At 40.5% G+C, this 24,929-nt stretch overlaps 1 protein-coding gene and 1 long non-coding RNA gene across 4 annotated transcripts in view; one reads left to right on the top strand and one right to left on the bottom strand.

Moving 5' to 3' along the window:
- svep1 (sushi, von Willebrand factor type A, EGF and pentraxin domain containing 1) overlaps positions 1-247 on the bottom strand; it is a 114,375-nt gene extending 114,128 nt beyond the window's left edge. For all 3 annotated transcript variants that reach the window (XM_085153867.1, XM_085153868.1, XM_085153869.1), the window contains exon 1: positions 144-247. The gene's annotated coding sequence lies outside the window, so the exon portion shown is untranslated. The remainder of the gene's footprint in view (positions 1-143) is intronic.
- LOC146522107 (uncharacterized) overlaps positions 1-24,929 on the top strand; it is a 234,587-nt gene extending 209,658 nt beyond the window's left edge. Inside the window, exon 2 of the long non-coding RNA XR_014873084.1 lies at positions 24,870-24,929. This is a non-coding gene — a long non-coding RNA (uncharacterized LOC146522107). The remainder of the gene's footprint in view (positions 1-24,869) is intronic.

Raw genomic sequence — 24,929 nt, 5'->3', positions numbered from 1 at the left:
AGTTGGTGATGTAAACCCTACAAAGATGGTTCAACTGGCGGCGGCGGCAACAAAAACGTTTTAATGAGAAACCACTGGGGGTTTTATGCTTTCATCCAAGTCACTATGGATCTGTATACAAACAAAAATACAACTTTACTAACCTGTTAACCGCCTGCTGCTTCGCTGCTCTCATATACAGAAAAGAGTGGTCCAGGCTGGTACAGACTTGTGCTACACCGCCCCCTGCCGGCGGCTGCACATCAGTACATGACCAAGGATGTGCTGACACAACGAGACCGCTAGGGGGAGTACGCGATGAACAAGATACAGGCACCCGTACCCAGACTGGTACTGGGTACAGGTGCATTAACTACTTAACCAATGCACAGTGTTACTTTCCACTGTGCATTTTTCCTGCTGTCATTAATGTTTTTTGTTGACAGGTTTCATCAGCATCGTGTCAGAAATGACTTGTTTTGATACATTTAATACATATAGAGAACATTTTATTCAGAAAATGCAACAAAAAAATAAATAAAAGCTAATTGTTCTACTAATGATATGCAATAGGAGGCTTTATTAAGCAAAAAGTAATAACTATTTAACATCTCTATATTCACTGGGCACTTTATGCTAACCTGCTCGTTGATGCAAACATTTAATCAGTACACCCAATAGCAGGAACTCAGTCTATATGACTCAGTATGACCTGCTGAAGTTCAAACTAGGGATCAAAATGAGAAAGGAAGATGATTTAAGTGAGTTTGAATGTGGTGTAGCTATTGGTGCCAGACGGGCTGGTCTCCAGGGTTTACAGAGAATGTGTGAAAAAGAGGAAATGTCCAGTGAGCGGCTGTTCTCAGGAAGAAAATGCCTCGTTGATGTCAGAGGTGAGACCAGGCGCAGTGAACGACCACATGTGTCCTTGTATACATCATGTTGCCCTGTCATTCAAATATTGGAAATGCAAGCAGCAGTAACAGGATTAAGCCTGCCCATGTAACTCCCATATTAGTCCGCTACAGACACCACACTGTAAAATCTAATTAGTTCCCAGAACTTAAAAAAACTATGCAAACTCGTTGCCTCAGAAAAACTAAGTAAAGCTTACTTAAGATAACTAAGCCTTACTCATTCTGAGACGCTACGTGACCTTATCACATGCAGTGATGGCGCGCAGCACTGCATGTGTCCAATAGTCAAGACTGAATAAACTGCTACAAAGAAAAGTGACTTCTTTATCTTAGTTTTATTATTCATATTAATCTTCATATCATAACTCAGTAGTTGGTGTTGTGCATTGGTTAAGACACTTTCATTCACTTGTGCCATTCATCTCTAGCACCACACAGGGTAAACATTTTGAAAGAAAATCTGTTGCTGGTTGCAGACAGATTCATATTGTAGTAATATGTGGAATATTAATGAGGTTTCTAAATGTAGATGCCCAACAACATGAAAATAAATATGGGTGTGGTTAGCAATTCGGCATCTGAGCCAATGTCTGCCCCACTATTATTCATTCCCAGGAAACACTACTGTGTCAGATGGAAATGGCTGTTTGGAGCTGATAGGAAAAAATAGTTATTCAAATAACCATGCATTACAGCCAAGGTCTGCAGAAGAGCATCTGTGAAGATATAACAAAACAAACCCTGAAGCTGGGCCACAGCAGCAGAAGACCACACTGAATACCACTCCTGTCAGCTAAGAATAGAAAACTGAGGTTACAGGGTACAGTACAGAAAAGGTGTAACAAGTTACTTGCACACTGTATCTAATTAAGTGTCAAGAGTATATAAGTTCAGTACTATAATATAATTGAAATCTCTTCCATTTCAAGTTTCAGTTGTTGCTGCTGTTAGTATAACTGAGATGTGAGTATTTTTGTATGTTTGTGGTTGTGTGCATATTGCTGAGAGAATGTGTGGGGGAAAGGAAGTAAGATTTTGTGCATATGACAAATTCACGTCTGCTGATGCAATACTTTGGTTTGCAGCTTTAAAACCAACTGAGCAGCTGTCGCCGCACTTCGTAAGACACAAACGTTGGCATGTGTGTAGGCTGTGGCCTTCACTTCCTGCAAAGCTAGCAGTGTGCATGGAATTACTAAAATACACCATAAATGAAAATGAAAACTGTAAATGAAGATGACAGAGTATGCAGTAATTGTATGTAGTTTTTACTGCCATATAGATATACTGCATATTTAGCCAAGTCATATTATCAATATTATATTTAGTCTCCCGTTGCCTGTGCAGGGAAATGTTTAATATTGTAGACAAGTGGGTCAAAGTTCCCCTGCTGGCACTACATGTGTGTTCGATCAGTGCAGGTGAAAAATACAGTTTTCATTCATTATCACCATTTTGACTCACATTAACCATTTTGTGAAATTTTTTTCCCTAAACAGTCCGACTAAATAAACATTAGTCGTGGCATCATCTTGACGGTGAACAGCCGCCCACTTTGGCTGGTTTCTGCTGATAACACGTGTTAAATGGACTGATAACATCAGAAGCAGGTGGAACAGCACAGACTTGTTGAACAACTATAAGATGCACACCCCTCTTCCACGATGTCCAACGAGGGGTGAATGTTGAGGGACTGACTGGTGAAGTCTTTCAGCCCTACACAGAAACTGGCTGTCATGATCAGGCTGTGTGCAGGCAGGAGAGGACCCAAACGCAAACTCACGGGAAAACAGGACTGAACTCAAAATTTATGGGCTCAAAATGTGGTCATAAATATTTTGTACTTGTAAATCGGTTTTGTACTTGTAAATCAGGATTTGTATGTGTAAAAAAAATTGTGCGTGTGTAAAAAAGATTTGTATGTGTAAAAAAAATTTGTGTGTGTGTAAAAAAGATTTGTATGTGTAAAAAAATTTTGTGTGTGCGTAAAAAAGATTTGTATGTGTAAAAAAGATTTGTGCGTGCATAAAAAAGATTTGTGTGTGGACTTAGCCAAAAAAAACCGCTGCAAGTTACAAGTACGAATTTTGACCCTATTTTTCTTCCTTTCATCTGATTGGTCAATGTCATGTCAATCACAAATGTAACAATCCAATCAGAGAACAGATGGGTTTGGCTGTTGGAGGGGCGCTTTTTTTGAACTGCAGGTCTTTGAAGGGAATAAATGCCCTTTTACATGCCAACCCAGCGTTTTCCTTCATCACCACGAAGGAAAACAGTCTGTGGTCGTCCGAGTTTGGTGATTTTTGTGTCACAGGTCTACGTGTTTAATATAGGGACTTCCACAGCCTTTTCAACAGCGCTGCGGACCGCGGGGTGGGGGCGGGCAGTGTTTTGGAAATGACAGTCTTCATTACAAAGCTTTCTTCGTTATGAATTAGCATAGATGTTTTTATTGAACATTTGAAGAACTAGCAAAAAAAACAGAAACTCTTGTAGAGGACATAAAGTCAGAGATAGAAAAGACAAGGAGCAGGTGCATCTAGTACAGGTAGAGCTGCTGCAAAAACCCACAGAGCTCAGCAGCCAGCAACAAATTCTGGATCCTTTGCTTTTAGTTAGCAGTTAGCATTAGCAGCACATCCTGCGTCTGATGTGAAAGGACTTTTATGCTGCGCACTGTGACTCACGGCAATGGTCCCGGGTCAGCCCTGACTTTGTGTTAAACTAATCCTAAAGTAATAATGGTATTTCTAACCACTGATATACCACAACTTTATCCTTTCAACAGCAACTGAAAGTTAGGGGACCTAGCTGCTATTGGATATTTATATAGAGATCCTCCAGCTTCAACCTGTATTGACCCTGTGCACGAGAAAATGCTAACTTCCTGGTTTGAGACCGGATGGGGGGTTGCACATTTCCGGTAGCTTTACTTTGCGGTCAATCGCTACGAAGATATCCTCCAAAATTGATGTCCAAAACTCGAAAACGGAACGATCGCGTTAAGTTACAAAGAGGAGAAGGTGGGAACACTCACCACTGTTGTGTCATAAAAATCTAATGATCAATTTTGACGTTTAAAGAGTTTAGATCGATCAGTTGTTTACATCACTAAACACAAGCAGAACTGCAGCAGAAGACACATGGTCCACATTCAGAAGCACATCTCTGTATAGTGACTGGTCTCATGATTTAAACAGGCAAATGTTCAGCATTCAAACTACAGGTGAACAATAGTCAAACCAGATGTTTTCCCGTTATGTCGATATCAGCTAGTCAAGTACACACCTACACAGCATGTTAACAAACCGTGAAAAAAAGCCACACAAAAAATTAATGATTGCTGGTAACGGTTTCTATACATTAGTATTTACGAAGGGTATGTTGTGACTTACCTTCAAAATTACAGCGGTCCCTCGCTATAACGCGGTTCACCTTTCACCTCGCTGTTTCGCAGATTTTTTAGTGCAAGTTTGCATGCTTTTTTACGTCCTGCGTCCTGATCGCTGCAGACGATGTCCTCCGTCTCTCCTGTACAGTACAGAATCGCTGCATCTATCGCTAGCAGTGTGACTCTGAAGTGCAGTGCTGTATGTCCACGATGTACACGAAACGTTTTGCACCGTCAAAAAATAAAATTGGCTACTTGATTTCACCTATCACTGGTTATTTTTAGAACATAACACCCGCGATAAACGAGGGACAGCTGAGAAATATAACATTTGAATCCATTTTCTCTTTTCCCCTGAGGCGTGGGGGAAAAATATCGACAAGTCGATGAACATCATTTACAGATATATTGGGTAAATGCCCGAGACATCTATAGAAATGTAAATCGCCGCTTTATTTATTTATTTGCTTAACTTGTTTTGGACCGTAAACAGGGCGTGAATAGGACACCGGAAACAAAGCTCCCCACAGGAGTTTCCGCACTGGAAGTAGCATATGCTAACGTGCACGTAGTCAATTACCCTTCAAGGACCTGCAGTTCAAAAAAGCACCCCTCCGACAGCCAAACCCATCTGTTCTCTGGTTGGATTGTTACATTTGTGATTGACATGACATTGACCAATCAGATGAAAGGAAGAAAAATAGGGTCAAAATTCGTACTTGTAACTTGCAGGGTTTTTTTTGGCTAAGTCCACACACAAATCTTTTTTACACACGCAAAAATCTTTTTTACACATACAAATCTTTTTTACGCACACACAAATTTTTTTTACACATACAAATCTTTTTTACACACACACAAATTTTTTTTACACATATAAATCCTGATTTACAAGTACAAAACCGATTTACAAGTACAAAATATTTATGACCACATTTTGAGCCCATAAAAATACAGCTTTATTGCTGACAGAGGATAAAGGCGATACAAAATAATATGAAACTAAACTGGGAAGTACTAAGGAACTGACTCACGAGGAAACACACGGAAGGGCACACAGTCATGAGGGAGAACGCGACACAGAACTGAGGGAGACGCAGACATAAATACACAGAGGGCCTTTCTCAATATGCGTACTTGTGCGTACTTGCGTTCTCGTGATACGTCATCAGTCGGAGACCAAGTACTGTTCCAATTCGAAGTACGCATGAAGCCGAGAACGCGAAAAAGTCCCGGATGTGTTCTCGCGCCGCCCGTTTTATCGAGCATGCATCGGTGGTGACTTGTGTGGACTTGGTACAGCTAAATATCCCAGAATGCATTTCGTCCAAAACTCAAACGCGGCAATGGCGGACGAGCGGGGCTAAAAACTTTTAAATATTACTCTTTCTGGGTCGCAAAATAAACTTTTAAGTTCTTTTCAAGCAAGAATGTAGCTGTGTAAACTTCAAATATCTGCTCGATTTATCAAGATATCATATATTTCCAAACGAGCAATATATATATACACAGTGTTGGGGAGTAACGGAATACATGTACCGCCGTTACGTATTTAAAATACAAAATATGAGTAACTGTATTCCGTTACAGTTACTGTTTAAAAAGGTGGTATTTAGAATACAGTTACTTTGTTGAAATAAATGGATTACACGGCGGTACTTCCCTGTTTCATATTGTCGCGGGTCAGGACTGTTTGGGTTTTGTTTGACAGCTACGTTCTGTTGTTCCAGGTGGCAGTGTTACGGTTGCTATGGTTACAGGGTGACGCTCTCTCTCTGCGTGTTTCCTGGGTGAGAGAGGTCTTTTTGTTGTTGTTATGCTAAGCTAATAGGCAGAATGCTACCGGTATAGCTCTAAAGAATGTAGCATCATAGGCAGTGTAGTCTGTGCTGCAGGGAGAATGGACTGCCATACACGTTATGTGTCTGTGAGCGAGGGAGGGAGAAAAAGGAAAAGTACGAGCTGTCAACGAGCAAAAACGGGAGCTGGAAGCATGTAAATATAATAATAACCACTGCAGCCAAGAAGAGTGCCTGACGAGCCCAGTTGTAAGTAAGCTATTAAGACTCGACTGTACACTGTGTTCGTGTTTTCCTCCAAAAACGATAAGTTCCGTTGGAGCAGCCTTTCAACGCCTCTCTCTGTCTCTCGCTAGCAAAGTTGACCCAGACAACAAAGTAAAGCTATTTTTCGGCTACGAGCCCGACACAGAACCCAACGTATTAGCCAGAGATCCCTTTACTACGGTTCGGAGCCGCGGACCTTCAGTAACAGTAATAAATCACAGCAATAGTACATTCATGTAGTTGTAAACAGCATGATAATATATTAAGTAATCCAAAGTATTCAGAATACGTTACTCTCATTGAGTAATGTAACGGAATACGTTACAGAATACATTTTGGGACATGTATTCTGTAATCTGTAATGGAATACATTTTAAAAGTAACCTTCCCAACACTGTATATACAATATATATATATTGGCCATATTATAGTATTGTCAGATTATTATGATATATATATATATATATATATATAGAGAGAGAGAGAGAGAGAGAGAGAGAGAGAGAGAGGCTGAAAGTACAAACATCACTAATGTCACATAACTTTGCCGATATCTGGCCAACAGCAATGTTTTAATGTTCTTCGTTGTTAAACATTCGCACATAAATAAGTGATGTCATATTCAGTACTTACTTTTGACAGTTCACTCTTGGCCGCTCCCTTCTGCCGTATTTTGCGGCAAAATTATCCACACCCACCACTGCGCTATGAATTGTGGGATATATGGGACCAGGAAGCGTGCACCGGACCACGCTTGATATTTGGGGAAATCGACGGCGCATTTGGAGTATGCATTTGAAGTACACTTCGAATTGGAACAGCCGTCGTCGCGTGGCGGTGACGTAATCGTACTTAAAATGCGTACTTCAAGCGTGCAGACCCTGAATTGGGACACAGCAATAGACAGAGGGGCACACAGGGGGTAATCAAATAAGGAACATCTTAACTAAGCAACCTAGGAACCATAAATAAAGAAAAAAATACAAAACACACGAAAACTAAGAATACTGGGCCAACATGGCCCAGGACCATGACAGTGTCACATTAAGAGCAAAACATCCATTATTCAAAATTTTCATATTTAAACCCATTTATGATGTATTTTCTTCAATTTATTCAGTCACTGAGTGACTTGCAGCCTTCAGTTTATTCTCTCCTTTCGTGTGACTCATGATTCAGCCAATCATTGATGGAAGAAAACCTTATGCTGTACTCTGACTTTTACCATTTTTTTCTGCATATTTGCAAAGTTCACGTCCTTTGGAAAATCTATTAATGAACAAAGCAGAGCGAGCCGCTATAGGCTGGTAACGCCCGTGTAACCCTGCTCGTACAGATGCTGCACAGCAAGCTTGACACTGGAGCAGACTGCAGATTGTGTGAGTCTTGCGCGGACATCCAGAAGATCAAATATGTCTGCATGACAACACACATAACACGGCATCTCGCACGACAGATGTGAATGAACGTGTGTATTTGTGGGTAAAAGACAACTGTGTGTGTAAGATGGCTGTGGTAAAGCGAGTGGCTTTATGTTTAGCTGAAGCTATTTATAGCTCAGACTGCACTCACACACAGCATAAATAATTTAAAGTCCAACTAGCCTGCAAGGAAACATCATCCTTGAGAGCATCGAGCCCAAGGACTCACACAGACATTTATTTCAGTTTATAATTAACCTCTAGTTAATCCTCCAGAATAACTAATATAATATGATCACGCTTGCTGTCAGCTGTCATTAACTTATTTGTCCATCATGTCCTGTTTTGTCACTGAAAATGAATTGTGTGACCAATCAGTAGGTGTTGTTGTTCCAGCAAAAGCAAACCCAATTTAAAAACCTGTGAACGGACTGATAATCACATTCATATCAGGCGCAGCAGGGATTCAAACATGCTCTGAGTGCTAAATGTTGCACAGTCTCTGAAGCTGAGTGCACGTGACTTTGTCTAATGAAACTTCTGCAGCTTTGACGTTAACTGCTGGGCGATGGTAAGCGAGCAAAGACTAACAGAGAAGAAAATGACTCCAACGATACAGACGATGTCTGCGTCTCTTTGCGCTGCTCAGATCTTCATCTTTAGTTTGAATATTTTTGGGGCATTTTGTGTCTCTGCAGCTGCTTTGCATCTGTCCGCATGCAGATGTGAACACAATCGAAACAAGAGTTTAGTACATTTAACACAATCGCCGGTTACACATCCTCTCTGAATATGAGTGCATTGTGTTCTTGTTGAGGTTTGCATCCCTTTCAGTTCCACATTTCCAAATAACTGTGGTCCCTCCTCCTGTAAGAATCTCATCTTGCTAAAGCAGGAATGGAGGTAAAAATAAATAAATAAAAGGTAATAAAACTGCATTTTGCCTGATAGAATGCGTAAAAACCAAAAATGACACCTGATGAGACCAAGTTTAGGAAAACAAACGCTCACATGTAATAGATTTACTACATTTCAATCCTAATCCACTGAAAACTAAGACTGAACCACGCTGAGAGAGCACAGTCAGCCAAAGGAAAAGTCTGGTTTGAGTTCATCCACTGAAGATCTTCACTGGTCTTTTGACATATTTCTTTTGCTAAATGACGCGGGGGCTTGTAATGGGTTGTAATTATTTATGTTCTGTGTGATCCTCTTTGAGCCCACTTTACTAATCCTCCCATCCCAAAGGATGATGAATGCATACAGCGGAGTAGAGAGAAGCCGGGAGAGAGTCATCGTGGGAAAGGTCCACAAAGAAGAAAGGTGTTAGATTCTACAGCTTCACGAGAGTGGTAGATCATATAGCGAACACACACATGATTGTACATACACACAGCCCTGCTTCCATCATTGAAATCCTGAAGACTTCCTCTGATCTTAACCGTGCCGACTCCTAACCCTCTAAAAATACGCACTTCATCTCTATCCAATTTTCACTGGAATGACCTTTTTGTCTCCACAGGTCTTTTTTCACTTAAGCCGCATCACATCAGGATAAACACAGTCATCCTGCTCCAGTCAGTGTTTAACTCCAATCCGGTGGGCCAGTAGTGCAATATCAGGGTCCTGGACCATCTGAATGGAAGAAGAACCATTTTTAAGCTCATTAATTACTTCCGTGTTTACTGTCCATTAACATGTCCAAATGAGGTCTGTGAAACCGATTCATGTACCATCAATGTAAGTAATATATCAAATACAAACACAAGTCAAGCAAGCGTCCAAGACTGAGAATGAACATGTGCGTCAATGTTAGCATTTTTGTAGGAATTAACACTTAGCTTTGTGTTTTTTTGTGTGTTTTGTTAAGCAGGCTTACACTGCCTGTTCTCTGGGCCAGCTCACATCACGAGTAACTGAATAAATTTTCCATTTGTGTAGCTACTTTGTTATGTACGGTGAAAAATATGCAGATGAAACAAGCAGATCTGTCATCCCTCAAACAACAGCGATGATGCTGTGCATGAGTAGACGGCTGATTGGTTAAAACCTTTCATCGAACATGAAGAGGAGGGGCATCAAAGTTCTACACAAAGGGGAAGAAGACTGTAAAAAGATCCCCAAAAGCAGTGCGAGAAGCACACACAGTGGTCAGTTTTCATTGTTTAACACTGTTTCACTTCACTAGGAAGCAGTGTGGCTCTGCTCAAGGAGCTAAACTGGAGGAACAAGAAGATCACAAACACAAACGAGAGCAGCCCTCATCATCCTAATCATAAAAGTCTGCTTATGTGGTCATATTTTCAACACTGTTTGTAACCTGTTTCAACCAGATAAATGATCCATGATTTCCCTTTATTAATATTTTTATGCTCAAACCTGTTCAGGCTCTCTTTGCTCTTAATTAAATAACAAATTAAAAAAGAATGCTTTTGTTTCTGTTTATTTCAGTTTTAGATTAGTTGTGCTTTTCTGTTCATGTGCCCTCTGCCTGCTGCAGAAACAGAAGCCCTGGCTGACCACCTGAGGGAACCTGAAGGACGGGGACAAAAACAACTGCTTACCCAGCAACTTGGGTCTTCCACACTTTAACATCCTGTATATCTGGACAGAAAGCAGTGAGACATACGTGTCTGAATATACGAATACACTCTATGCTCTTTAGTTCATGTTGTTGACAGGAAGCAAAAAAAAAAAAAAAAAAAACGGAAAAAGGGGACAGAAAAAGACGATGTGGAATTAAGTGGTAAACAACAGTACACCAAGGACAATGACAAAAATCAATGGAATGATGATAGTAAGCAAAAAAAGGGGGAAATGTTGTAATCGATAGATGGAGGGAGGCTGGGAGGAGCGGGAGAGGTGGGGTAAGATGAGGTCGTGTCTTGAGGCAGTGGGAACTGGATTCAACCAGACTTCCATAAAAACAGCCGGGTAGTGCTGACAGTCAGGGAGGGCCTTCACCGAGAGGGGAAGTGAATACACGCAACACACACACGCACAGACAGAAAAAAGAGGATACTCTATATGCTGCCTCATGTGAAAAACAACTCACTCTGATTTTTTTTTATCTGTCCAAGTCATCCTCTCTCCCCCACAGTCGAGTAGGGGAGACCGGGGATAGTTGTAACGTGGGTCAGTTGTAACACTTCCAATTTCTCCAATCAGGGCTAAGTTTCAAATGATGTGACTCATCCTGTGCATGCCCAACTCAGTTCTGCTATCACATGTGAAAAATCAGCACATTTTGTCAAACACAGACAATTTAACACGAAAAAAAGTAATTTGTATGCCAAAAAGTAAGTTTTTCTACTTTATTTCAATTTCTAATAGCATTATCTGCTTTGCAGTTAAACTAATCAAACTTAAATTATGTTATTTGTATGTCTATGGGGATATATTCTGTGTAGGTCTTTAGTGCTAATGTTTTAGCCATTGGCTGTAATGTTAGCTAGTTCATGGCTATAGGAGTCTGTGTCAGTTGTAACAGCAACAGTCTGGGTTAGTTGTAACTAGAGATGGACCGATCCGATATTACGTATCGGTATCGGTCCGATACTGACCCAAATTACTGGATCGGATATCGGAGAGAAATAAAAAATGTAATCCGATCCATTAAATATCAAAAAAGCACCTCACAAAACTTGCGACACGGCGTAACTCGGCTCATAACCGTAGCACGTTGGAGCAGTGTGGTCACGTGATAGAGCGGCTGTGTGTATTTGTAGCCTGCTAGCAAACATTTCATCTCCGAGGAAGTTATCTCAGAGAGAAGTAAAGCAAGTGTGTAAGTTCATCTCTGAATGTTTGTAAAGCATTCCCACGTTAAGCTTAACAACCGATATATGGAGCGACTGCCTCTCTCTCTCTCTTTCTCTCCCTCTTTCCTGCTGCTACTTCAATCGTGAAACAGATCAATGATCAGCTGATCGGCTTTTCTGTTGCGAGTCCGTCTCTCTTCTTAGTTTTTGGCCCACTTTGCACCAGAAAGAGGAAACCAGCGGCTGAACAACAGCAGCACTATTAAGCTTGATAAGCTGTTGTTAGAATTTATTTAATATTACTTTCTACACCAGGATCTTTTTCTACGTAGCTGACGGCTGGTAACTGTGCAGGGGCGGATCTAGCAAAGTTTAGCCAGGGGGGCCGATAGGGCATTAACAGGGAAAAGGGGGCACAAAGACATACTTTTCTTTCTTATTCTCATTTAAAATATCTAGCTTTTAATTATTTAATAATTATCTGAATCTTACACCCAAAGTTTTAATCTGATGTAAAATGTATAGAAGTCCATTACTGTCTATAGTAACTGTAAGTCTAATATACCCTAGTAAGCTGTAGTACTTTTTCCTTTGGGAACCATCTGTGCAGTCTGCAGTTCTGTTGAAGAAAGATGTTGAATCTATTTAATTATTCCTGAAAAATAATTTATTTCTGTGAATTTTATTCACCCTGCATCAAATTAAAGTTGATTACATTGATTAAGCATCATGAGGAAGAGGGTGGTTCCCTATTTTCTTTTGCTGGGAGTTTGCAACCCTATTAGTTAGGTTGCTTAATATTTCTGCTAAGTGCTCTTTAAAATACCAGAATAGGGAGGATGGAGTAGGTTTAACTTTATTAGATTGATCAGTGTTGCTGATCTATGAAATATTTTGGGTGCAGTGTGTTTTTTTTTACATACATGTATAACAGAATAGCTTTAGTGTTGTTGTTGTTTTTCAACTTGAGTATGAACTTATACAAAAAGCAGCAAGATATTAAAAAAACAGTTTTATTGATTAAAAAGCACACTATATCGGATTCATATCGGTATCGGCAGATATCCAAATTTATGATATCGGTATCGGTATCGGACATAAAAAAGTGGTATCGTGCCATCTCTAGTTGTAACAATAATGCAGATGTTACTACTTACCACACTATTACTTTAACTTATATTAAACAAGTTGGGGCAATGACATCAGCAGAGATAGGTTCACTGGTCGCTTTTGTATATGCGGTTAATGCCATTGGCAACACAATTCCTCCACTGTTTGTGTTCCCACACATACATTATGCAGACCACTGTGTCAGAGATGGACCAGCAGGAAGTATTGGTAATGGAAATAAATCAGGATGGGTGCAAGAAACAGATTTCCTCATCTTTCTGAAGCACTTTGCAAACCACACCAAGGTAAGCCATGAAAAAAAGTAATGGAATTGCAATGCTGGTGAACAACTACATTTTTTCAGCTTCATTGTTATGTTCAAAATTGGTGCAAGAGTTGTAGGTTATAATGCCCACTGAGCCAATGAGGCCAAACTCAAGGAAGACCAACCAAAATTAATGAAATATTCAGTTGCAGAAAATTCCATAATTTGTCTTTTTTGGGGGGTTGACATATGTTCAAAAGCTAGATTTCTGCATTCTTTCACACACACACATAGCTACATAAATGGCTCTAAGTGCATTCATGTGTTAAATAAACAAAGATTACATGGTAATGTTTTGTTAGTACCCTTTTTTCATTGTGTTTCATTTCACCCCAGGATATGTTACAACTAACCCAGACAATGGGGTTAATTGTAACATTTCACTCTTTGTGTTTGAGACCATACCATGCAATGGGTAATTGTGCTGCAGAGAAAATAGCTGCACTATTTAATAGCCGAGACATGTAAATACTTTGCATTACATTTTGAATCCACTACCTTAAAAGAGCTCCAATTTACAGACAGAAACGTCAAAAATGTTACAACTATCCCCAGTCTCCCCTATCTACAGGAATAAAAAAAAAACTCAGCTGATCGGGGTGACTGCGCTTCCTTGTTTTTCCTCGTATTTTTGTATTTTAATCAATGAATCCAACACGCAGAATCTCATTTTCTGCACCTCACTTTGAATTTTCACTTTTCCCCCCTAACAGATATCTTTCTATTCTTTTAGCACAGAGATCAAATCACTGTCCTTTGTCCCAGTGTGACCCAGTGTGAATAGTGAGTGTGAATTTGGCTATCTGAGCAAATAAAGAGCCGCGTGAGAAACATTAAGTGTGTCAACTGTGTTTAAGTTTAATGGGGCATCACCGTGCAAGACAAGCAATAAGACAAGACGCAAGCGAGTTCAGACTGGCTCGAGTTTGATCCAGAGACGCACGCAGCAAGATCCCGAGCACGGGAGGTGATGGTTTATTCAGACGTTTCATTAATACAGATCAGGCAGATCGGCATAACTGTGAATGTGTGTCGCATAATATCAGCTCAAGAATCACTCAGTGGGACTAAACAATAAAATAAACAACCCCAATAACACAAACTTTCCTGGGTGCACGGAGTTATTGTTACGGTCACATGACAGTGAGCTGCATTCCATTATGCTCTTGTTGCAATTTGTATCCTTAAAAGATGAAATCAATCAAAAACATTTTATTGTTGTTGATGTGTTTTTATCTGCTGTTCTGAGCACTCCCCACTGTATGTTTCTCAGCCCTAAACGTTAATTATAAACTTTGTGAACAACCACAGTGCACATTAGATTATCGTTCATTGAATCGGTGCTGCATTATCTTTATTGGCTTATGTACTTTTTAATAGGCACAGATTGGCAATAAATGACAGTCATGCACAGGAATGAATGGAAAGTGATGAGTGCCTGAAAAAGAAGGCAAACAGTAATGCACAGTAAAGTCAGGACATGTTTTCTGACCATGGTGTTGGTCAAGAAAAGACTTCATCACTTCAGGTATTCTGATGGTGAGACTTTCCTTTATCAGTAACACACGTTAACACACATGTTTCAGCAGACCTTGTATATGCTAATATACAGCTTTGTCTTCAGTTTTGGGCTCTACTAGAGTAGCTTGGCATGACTCACACTTTAAAACAAGCCATGTCTATGTCACTACCTACTGGTGATTTGTGCCAGGCCTTTTTCTAAATTCTTCATTCTGTATTTAGTGACGTCTGGAAGAAAATTCTGTCACAAATTCAAATTTTGTTTGTTGGTAAGTAACGCACGAGTGATCTACTTTGTTCATGACACGTCATTCAACTCACCACACACTCACAGGGCTGGAGTCAGCGACTGCGAGGGCAGAACATCTTCAACGTAGTTTCATTTGTTTTGCAATTTTTGAGCACAATGATGCTTCAAAATTAATTGCACGAGCTGAAGAATGAGTTCCAAAGACACTGGAGAGATACTTCCCAAACTGAACTGAAAGTCTTTCCCAGTGTCGCTCTAAGATCCTGCAGATCCACTAAGCTACTGTTCACTGAATTACTAACATGAGCTGGGTTTTTACTACAGCAGCTAATCAGTGATGTGAGTGTTTAACTTTTACAGTGCTGTATGACATTATTTACTTACAGTGAGTGGTCTGTGTGCTTATTGGATGGGGCTGGACCCTCAGTCAGGTTGATGCTGCTTGATGTATTAACTCATCTCCCTTTAACCCTTTCTTCTATTTGGCTAACCCTCACAAACAGAAGGTTTGAACAGCAGGTGTTTGGGGATTATGTGTATGAAACTGTGTCTAGAGCAGCCTGAAACCCAAGCTTTTGGTTCACTGGGATTACCTTTGCACACACTGATCTCATTATTTCAAACTGTGGCAATGTTTAATATGAGCAGCCACAACTGGAAGAGTACACACATGATAAAAAGTAAGAGAAAAGCTTTATAAATCCACATCAAGATGGTGAAAATCAAGGAGGAAAACAGACGAATGGATGGAAGCTGTGAAAAAAGTCACAAATCCTTTCAGTTTGTAAAATAATAAATTAAAAAAAATGATAAATGGGATTTAATGGCTGGGTAAGCTGAAGTAAATGAGCTAAAACACAAAAGTGTACAGTGAGTTTCCATTTCAAGTTGACAAGGAAAAAGGCTCCTTCCTATATAATGATAAGTTGAGCCTTTATATAATTGCAGTACAAGAAAAGCAGCTGGACATATACCGGAGAGTAAAATTCCTCTTGGTGTTTACCGCTTACAGAATCTCCCCAACAGCTGAAAACAGCCGTACTGATTCAGTGTATTTGGGTCTCGTTCTCAGTATGTGTGATTCGAACACATTGTCCCAGGTACTCTTATGTTTTTGGGAACATGGTAAACACATGGCTCAAATTTCCATCTCCACGCCCAGCCTCACACGCCTCCTTCTCCTTCTCTTCCTTCTCCTCTCACTGCCGATCAGTCTCTGCTTTCTCTTCTCTTTGCTCCTCCGTCTTTTCTCACTAGAAAGTCATACATTCCTTTCTCGTGTGCACAATTTCACAAACTTTTTCCCCATCCTTCCCTCTTTTTCCTCTTTTTCTCTGCACCTCTTCGCTTCCCACAGCTCCCTTTTTGTCCTTCTACCTTTCCCCTCCTCTCCCCTCTGTTGTGTAACCCCCGTCTTATGTTTCTGTCAATAAGTGTTTATAGATATATGAATGTGAATAAGCACTACGTCATGTTGCTAACCCCAAATGCCTCGGGTAGGACGTGCGCTCAGCGTCCCCCAGTCCTGGAAAGACAAGGTGGTTTCTTGGAAAACAATAAGCAGTGAGACGGGATGTCACTGTTCTGCTCCTTATTTGGAGTTTGCAGCATGCAAAGCAAAGGATCTATAGTCGGAGTAAAAACATCATTGTAGGAACACCGATTTATATTTATCCTAATGGAAACAAACAGTCAGGGCTTTTTCTTTCATCAGTTGCTTTCCCTCAGATTTAAATAGCAGGCTGAGGAAGGCTGGATGTTATTTCTTCCTTCCATTCATTTCATACACCAGTAAAGCTGAGGCGTCTGTGCCAGAAAGCACAAAAGAGCTGTTTTCATGTTTGTTATTAGAACTATTACATTATGTTCCCTGGGAACATTTTTTTGGTCAGGATGGATTTTGGTTATGACATTCTGCATACCTGACACCTCCTCTTCCTCCTCTTCCTCATCCCCTCCCAGTGCTGTCCTTCAGTCCCAAATGAAGATGTTTTGACTTGCGCCCTTTGCTTGATCAGATAGTGCCATTATCCAGGGCTTAGTATTGTTCACCTGCCATCGCTCAGTCACAATCAAATTGCAGGCAAGATCGTTTTTCACTTGGTATTGGGTGTCCAAAGCTGCAGCCTGTTTGTGAAGAAGCTGAACAGGCTCGTGCAGGTGGAGGATTGAATTTACTGTAACTAGAGGAACCCATAATCACCCATCAACAGCTGAGGATAAAGGAAGGCAAACACAACACCTAAAATGACCCAGTGACATTTGCTGCTCTCAACGAAAAGCAAACCAGCTGAAAAAAAGCCAGCGACTGCCTCTAAAATCTTTTGTCTCAGTCTTTGTCCTAATTCATCTTTTTTCTGATTGACAGAGCAAACTCTCTGAACGCCTTTCTGTGTGGAAGTTGAGCCCTTGCCCTTCAGCTGGCTGGGTTCTGTCCGGGTACTCTGGCTTCCTCCCACAGTGCAACAAGATGTGCATGTTAAATTAACAAGTAGCTTAACCTAACCTCACAAGGGTTAGGTTAAGTTGGAGGAAAGAAAAGAGTGATTTATTCTATCCATCCTTCCATTTTCTTTCATCTATCCAATTTAGGGTCATGGGAGCCTATCCCAGCGGCCACATGGTCAAATCACCAGTCTGTCACAGGGCTAACACAGAGAGACAGACAAACATTCGTACCTATGGGCAAGATAACCATGAATTAACCTAAAACTGCATGTCTGGAGAAAGTTGGAGAACATACAAGCTCCACCAGAGAGGCCAGATGGTGGCTCAAACCCTGGACATTCTTGCTGTGAGGCAACAGCGCGAACCACCATGCCGCCATACTACATACCCAGGTGATGTAATCTAAAAAATAAAAATCAAATCATCGAAGCATTCATGTATGCCAAAACCGTTATTTCTCAGTCAATCTGAACATGCAGTCTTCTTTATCAGTGCTTTTACTAACAGCGTACATTTACGGCTTTGTTTCACATCCAGAGCCGCTCTCCCAGCCTGAGTTATCGTATGGTCCCTTAATAAAGAACGAGACACAATAAAGACCAGAAGTGAAGTCTTCCAAGAAAAAATAGGATCTTTAAAGCTAACTGTGGTGGGGTGTGGCTTGAGGCGTGGCTGCAGGGGAGTTGAGGAGCATTGGGTTTCGGGTGGTGGCAGGGGAGGCTGAGACACACCGGAGCTCAATCAGCTATTCATGTCTCGCCTATAAAAGGATGTGCTGGGACCTGAGGTGTGGTTGTTGTGTGTGTGTGGCTGGCAGCTGAAAAGCTGCGATCGAGGGTTACAAGAAACAACAACCACATAAAACGTGTTGTATCTTTTGTCACACTAACATTAAAAAAAAAAAAACAGTGTTGGGATTTCATCTATTTGACAATCACAATAAACAAGACTCAAGTCAGCTCGTGTTGCATCATTAAGATTATAAGGTACTGCATGCTGAGGGAAAAGGCAACACATATGGAGCTGTTGTTAAACAGAGAGGCTCAGCTCAGCAGTGCATTAGCCAGATGAGCTGCAATGGCTCTGCCGCATGTCCACGTTCATGGCTTAACAAGATGAAGATCAGCGTAATTTTTCTCCCAGGACTTCCCTGAAGAATCTGGTGGCATGTCATTTTTCATTTAGCAGGGCAGTAATCTTTCCTCTTTCATCTCTCGTTTAATTGGCTTCTGCTACATCTGACCGGAGCAAGGATTGGGATCATGTAAAAAAAAAGAAAAGCTTTTGACTTAATCTCAAATTTTGTCACATGATTGCAAAGCAGAAATCAATTCTGTACGTGAGGGTAAAACTCTCAGCTTCCAGAATGCAGTCAACACAGTTTGTTCTTCCAAGAAGTGTGCTATATTTAGCAGAAGAGGCCATTCAAGCACAGCATTTTCTCTCTTCATTAAATCAATATGTGATGATGCAACAGTAAACTGTAATGCCCAGTCGGTAGAGCTGTGCAAACGTCTGCAGACACATGGATGTTAGTGTAATGAACTAAAGTGGATTCTCTTAATGTTATTTGGGATTTTATGGATTCAATTAAATTCAATTAAAGTAAAAATTAAAGTAAAAAAACAACAACTTTTTTCCACCTTTGTCCTTGTGCCTTACTGCTTTGTTGCTGATATCAGTAAACATATTGAAACAGATGAATCTTGAATTCAGCTTGGCTTAGCCTATTTCAGTGGACAAAAGCACACAGACTCTTAATCTTTTAATTCAAGTGTTTCTAGCACCATTACCACAGCTGTATAAAATCAACCTACATGGCCCTGTGGGAAAAAGTGATTGCCCCTAAACCTGGTTGGGCCAAACTTAGCAGCAACAATCAAGCATTTGCGGCAACTGGCAATGAGTCTGTAACAGCACCAAAGAGAATTTTTGACCCACTCATGTTTGCAGAATTGTTGTAATTCAGCCACACTGGCGGTTGTTTTGAGTATGAACTGCCTCTTTAAGGCCAGCATCTCAATATGATTCAGGTCAGGACTTAGAATAGGCCACTCCAAAGTCTTCATTCTGTTTTGCTTAAGACATTCAGAGGTGGCCTTGCTGGTGTGTTTTGGATCATTGTCCTGCTGCACAACCCAGGTGCGCTTCAGCTTCAGATCACCTCCTTTACTCACGGTACCGGATCTCACGGTACTGGGTTTTTGACCCAGTTTGTCTAATTTTGGTTGAAGTTATATACTTTGTTATATTTATAGTTCCTAGTTTTGTGTCACTGTGCCTTCCCTGTCTTCCACGTTTACTTACTCTTGTCTCCGTGTTTCCTGTTCCCTCTGTTCCCCCAGTCGGCCATGTCGCCATGTCACATTGTCAAGTCTGCATCTTTGTGAAGGTCTCATGTTTCTTGTTTTATTTTGATAGCTTCTTGTCCAGTGTTCAGTGTATTCAGTTTTTCTCTGTTTGTTGTAGTGTCGTACCACATTGGCTGTGTGTTCTTGCATTAGTTCCATGTTCTCCAGTCCAGTCAAGTCCTTAGTTGCTAGTCAGGATATTTTTAGTTTGTTTCAGAAAATTTAAAAAAAAAAAAAAAAAATTCAAAAATTCAAAAATTCAAATTTTTATTTGTCACATACACAGTCATACACAGTATGATATGCAGTGAAATGCTTGGACAACTGCTCGTGACCTAAAGAAAAAAAGAAAAGGCTATGAATAAGATAGGAAATAAATATGAAAATAAAAAAGGGTAAATTTAACCAGGAAGGAATAAAATAAAATAAAATATAAAAATTAAGTTAAGAATGAGATAACTGTACAACACAAATTAGAATGAAGGGTAAAGGGTAAATTTAACTGGGAAGAATAAGTTAAAATATATAAATTAAAGTTGAAAATAAAATAACTGTACAGCAAAATACACAGTATAGAAATATATAAGAATGTATGTATGTATGTTTCTTGAGTATTCATGTATTTTGTTTTAGAGCATTTTCCCCAGCAAATAAAGCTGCCACTTTGAGTTGAGTTTTTCATTTGAGAGTCCTGCGTTTGGGTCCTAACCTTGCTGCCACACAGTTTACCATGACACAAGGATCTTTTAGTTTCTTTTGACAATGCAATGAGAAATGCGAGGGCTGCCTATTTTTCATAGCTGGTTGCAGAGAGCAGAGGTAATCCTATGGTGTTATTTGACACCATTAGTGATATTATTACCCGTGTGCACCTGCTGCTCCTATTTCTTCAAATGAAGAGACAATTTTCTCTCTTTCTTCCTAGAAAAAAATCAGTAGTTAGAAAAAAAATTCTCCATCAGCATCTTCATTGTCAGTTCCCACTCCAGCTCGGCCTGTTATTTTAGAAAGTTTTTCATGTTTTTCTTTACCAGAGCTGGTAAAATTAGCTAACTCAATAAAAACATCTTCCTGTTCACATGACATTTTACCTGCATCTTTATTCAAAAGTGTCTTTCAGTCTATTGGTCCCTGTGTAATCACCATGATCAACACTTCACTGGTTTCTGGCAAAGTCCCTGCTTATTTTAAAAATGCTGCTATTCATCCCCTTTTAAATATATATTTAATATATATCTAAACACAGTATTTGTGATAAGTGTCAGTCTGGCTTTCCTAGAGATCATTCTACTGAAACAGCTCTTCTTTTGAGTGATATTTTGATGCAAAATGATGCAGGAAAATGTTCTATTCGGCTGATGTTAGACCTCATGTTGGCCTTTAATATGGTCGACCACCAGATTTTGCTTGATAGGCTGAAGTATTGGGTTGGTGTATGTGGATCTGCCTTCGAGTGGTCCTCATATTTTTCTGAACGATGCTTTTCTGTGACGGTTTCTAAGTACAGGTCATCTTCCACATCCCTTACCTATGGTGTCCCACAAGGTTCTGTATTGGGGCCCCTATTATTTCTATGATGTCTACTTCCTCTTAAGCATATTTTAAAGAAGACATTCAGTTATAAATTTAATTTAAGCCCCGAGATGTTTCTGAATAAGTGCTTAGACCGGATTAAGGCTTGGATGGCTGACAACTTTCTCCAACTTCAAGGAAAAAAACTGAATTCCTTGTATGTCCACCTGACAGATCTGGTATTTCTTTGTGAAGCACTTTATGATCTTTGTCCTAAAGGTGCTCTATGAATAAAATTTTACCTATTTACTTAATTCAGGATGTTTTGGTAGGGAGCAGAATTCATGGTTCCATTTACCACAGCTAGTCTTTCAAGGAAGGGGCAAACACTTTTTCATACCACTGTATGTGTCCCAGGCTGCTACCAGCTAGCGTGGCTCAGTTTCCCCACTCCACTGTTAAAGGTTACTAAAATTACATAATTTTTGTTTAATTGTTTAATTCATGGTCTACAAATGCTCATTGCACAAACTGATTGTCATAGTGCCGCACTGGTTTGTTCCTTTTGTCTGGGGTCTCTGTCAGGATCTGTGATGGCAGATAGTGTGCAGTGAATAACCCAAATGCAGACTACAAGACGCAAAACTAGATTTTAACAAAAAAAGCTGCCTTTTATTATTATTATTATTATTTATTTTTATGACAGTCTCTGGGTTACAGACTGGTTTGGGCAGGTCCTGTATTTACGCTTGGGTACCTTTCAGTCACCGTACCTGCTCAGCCTTATTAGGAGCACAATGTATAAACCTGCTCATGCCTCCAATCGTCACCTGTATGTCAGCGTCCTCAGTGCTGGTAACCAGGTTCTTACATACTTTTTTGTACTCTGTTTTTCCAGTGTTTAAGTTTGTGTTCTTCTATCTTATTGTTTTTTTGCATGGCTGAAGGACAACCTTGTACCCACACTGGTTTTTCTGTCCGAGCTGAGTTATCCCCTCCTACAAGGGAAATAACTGCAGCATAACTTAGGTCTCATCCTCCTCTGCACCACTTCTCCACGTAAGCAAACTCTTCCTGAACAAACCATTCTCTACCCTCCTCGAACCTACCTGGACTGCCTCACCTTTCCTCTCTCCAAGAGTCCCCAACTCCTGTAGCTGGCACAGTTTTCCAAATGATAAACTTGTTGCCTCTAATCACTGTTCTAAACCACTTTTGTCAGTAACCTAGTTTCAGCAGTCTGTCTCGGATCCTACCTTAGAGTCCACTTCAGACTACCTCCACCACCAACACTGACAAGTACACCTCCTACCACCACCATATTTTACTGTTGGTATGATTTTCTTTTTCCTAAATGCTTTGTTACTTTTACACCAGATGTAAAGTCACTCAGGCTCTCCAAAAAAGTTCAGTTTTTGTCTTGTCGGTCCACAGAGTATTTTCCCAAAAGTCTCTGAGATCATCACAAAGCCACGTATGCTGCTACCAGCTAGCGTGGCTCAGTTTCCCCACTCCACTGTTAAAGGTAACTAAAATTGCATAATTTTTGTTTAATTGTTCAATTCGTGGTCTACAAATGCTCATTGCACAAACTGTCTAGGAGCAGTACTGTCATAGTGCCGCACTGGTTTGTTTCTTTTGTCTGGGGTCTCTGTCAGGATCTGCAATGGCAGATAGTGTGCAGTGAATGGTAAATGGCCTGTATTTATATAGCGCTTTTACTAGTCCCTAAGGACCTCAAAGCGCTTTACATATCCAGTCATCCACCCATTCACACACTGGTGATAGCAAGCTACATTGTAGCCACAGCCACCCATAACATAAAATGCAGACTACAAGAGGCAAAACTAGACTTTAACAAAAAAGCTGCCTTTTATTATGGCCAATAACAAGACCCAGAACCCTGACAGTCTCTGGGTTACAGACTGGTTTGGGCAGGTCCTGTGTTTACGCTTGAGTACCTTTCAGTCACCGTACCTGCTCAACGCACAATGTATAAACCTGCTCATGCCTCCAATCGTCACCTGTATGTCAGTGTCCTCAGCGCTGGTAACCAGGTTCTTAGATACATTTTTGTACTCTGTTTTTTCAGTGTTTAAGTTTGTGTTATTCTGTTTTATTGTTTTTTTTGCATGGCTGAAGGACAACCTTGTACCTAGACTGGTTTTTCTGTCCGAGCTGAGTTATCCCCTCCTACCAGGAAAATAACTTCCGCATAACTTAGGTCTCATCCTCATCTGCACCACTTCTCCACGTACCTTTCCTCTCTCCAAGAGTCCCCAACGCCTGTGGCTGGCACAGTTTTCCAGATGATAAACTTGTTGCCTCTAATCACTGTTCTAAACCACTTTCAATAACTTAGTTTCAGCAGTCTGTCTCTGATCCCACCTTAGAGTCCACTTTAGACTACCTCCATCACCAACACTGACAAATACACCTCCTGAACACTCTGCTGGTTTGCACTTGTAAAACAAGCAAGATATTGTGTGATAGTGTGCACTGGTGTAACTTCAGAGGTACCAGTAGCTGTTTATAATATGTTTTCAACTTGTGTGCCAAGCTAAACACCTGCTGGCTGAGAGAGAAACTGATATATATACCTTCTTCGGATTCTTCTCAAGAAAGAGAAAAAAAACATCAACTAAAATGTCAAACTACTGCCTCTGAAAAACATCTCATTTTACAGCCATGTCTTGTGCCTCCCAGGATCCTGAAACAAAAACAGCTAATCTTTCCTATGATGATCGTGATTATTTTTCAGTTTCTGTTCAAGTCTGGTCTTGTGCAAGTCACTCAGATGTCTATAATCCCTCTGGCTGAGGTATTTTTCCCATCGCACTCATATAGTGCTTTTACAGCTTTCATACATGACTCTGGTCAAGCAGCCATTACTGTTGGTGTTTACTGTCCGGTCTTTCATCTCCTGTGGTCTGCATGCCTGGCTCCACAGCCATTGCCTCATGGTTTGGATGTTAGTGTTCCAATTTTCCAGCCACTGAGTAGCAAACAACCTGGAACAGCGGGGTTACTCATTAACTGCCATATCTGGAGAATCTTGGTTGTTCACTGCTCAATCTGCCACCTGCCAGGTGTGCATGTGAGTGCAGTTTATCTGAATGCATATGTTACAGGTTATTACATCAGTATACCTGCAATTAAGTAGGAGAGCGTGTATATAAGAAGTGAGAACCTGAAGAAAGAGTGAAGAGCTGCTCTTTTCAAAAGCACTGAAAATTATCTAAAGAGTATATTTTTCTGTATGTCAGAGCATGTCATTGTGTCTGTATAAGAACAGTCCTGTGTGCACATTTCCCCCCTACACAGGTATGTGTATATGTGCAGCACTATCTGAATATGAGAGCCACGGCAGGCTTTACCACACTGATAAGCTCCCAGCAGCAGCTGACTCAGGACGTGCTGCTGAAGTTCAGCTCACGCTGCCACTCCTCTAACTTTGTGTCTGTTCCAGCACTTGTTCCTTAAAACAGCCTCCCAAAACTTTCAGTTCTAGACATATAAACTCTGGTCTTTAGACTTATTCCTGATTTCAGTACAGAGTTTTTCAGTATAGATATAGAGTGTATGCATGTCTGCAGCATATTGGATTGGAATTTAAACAGTGAGTGCAACGCAAAGCAAAGACATTTGAGGTAGTTTAACAATGATCATAAACGTCTTAAACTAACACTCAGAGTCAACAGGTCTGTCACATGCTGCCAGAGGCTGCAGGTCTGGTGCAGTTAGGTCCATAATATATTGGACAAAACACAGTTTTTGTAATTTTGCCTCTGTGCACTGCCACGGAGGATTTAAGGCGAACCATAGCTGGACTGGCCATCGGGCATACCGGGCATTTGCCCGGTGGGCCGCTGGC

This window comes from Neolamprologus multifasciatus, chromosome 3 (assembly GCF_963576455.1).
Source record: "Neolamprologus multifasciatus chromosome 3, fNeoMul1.2, whole genome shotgun sequence".
NCBI lineage: Eukaryota > Metazoa > Chordata > Actinopteri > Cichliformes > Cichlidae > Neolamprologus > Neolamprologus multifasciatus.
This window is presented reverse-complemented; position numbering and strand designations above follow the sequence as displayed.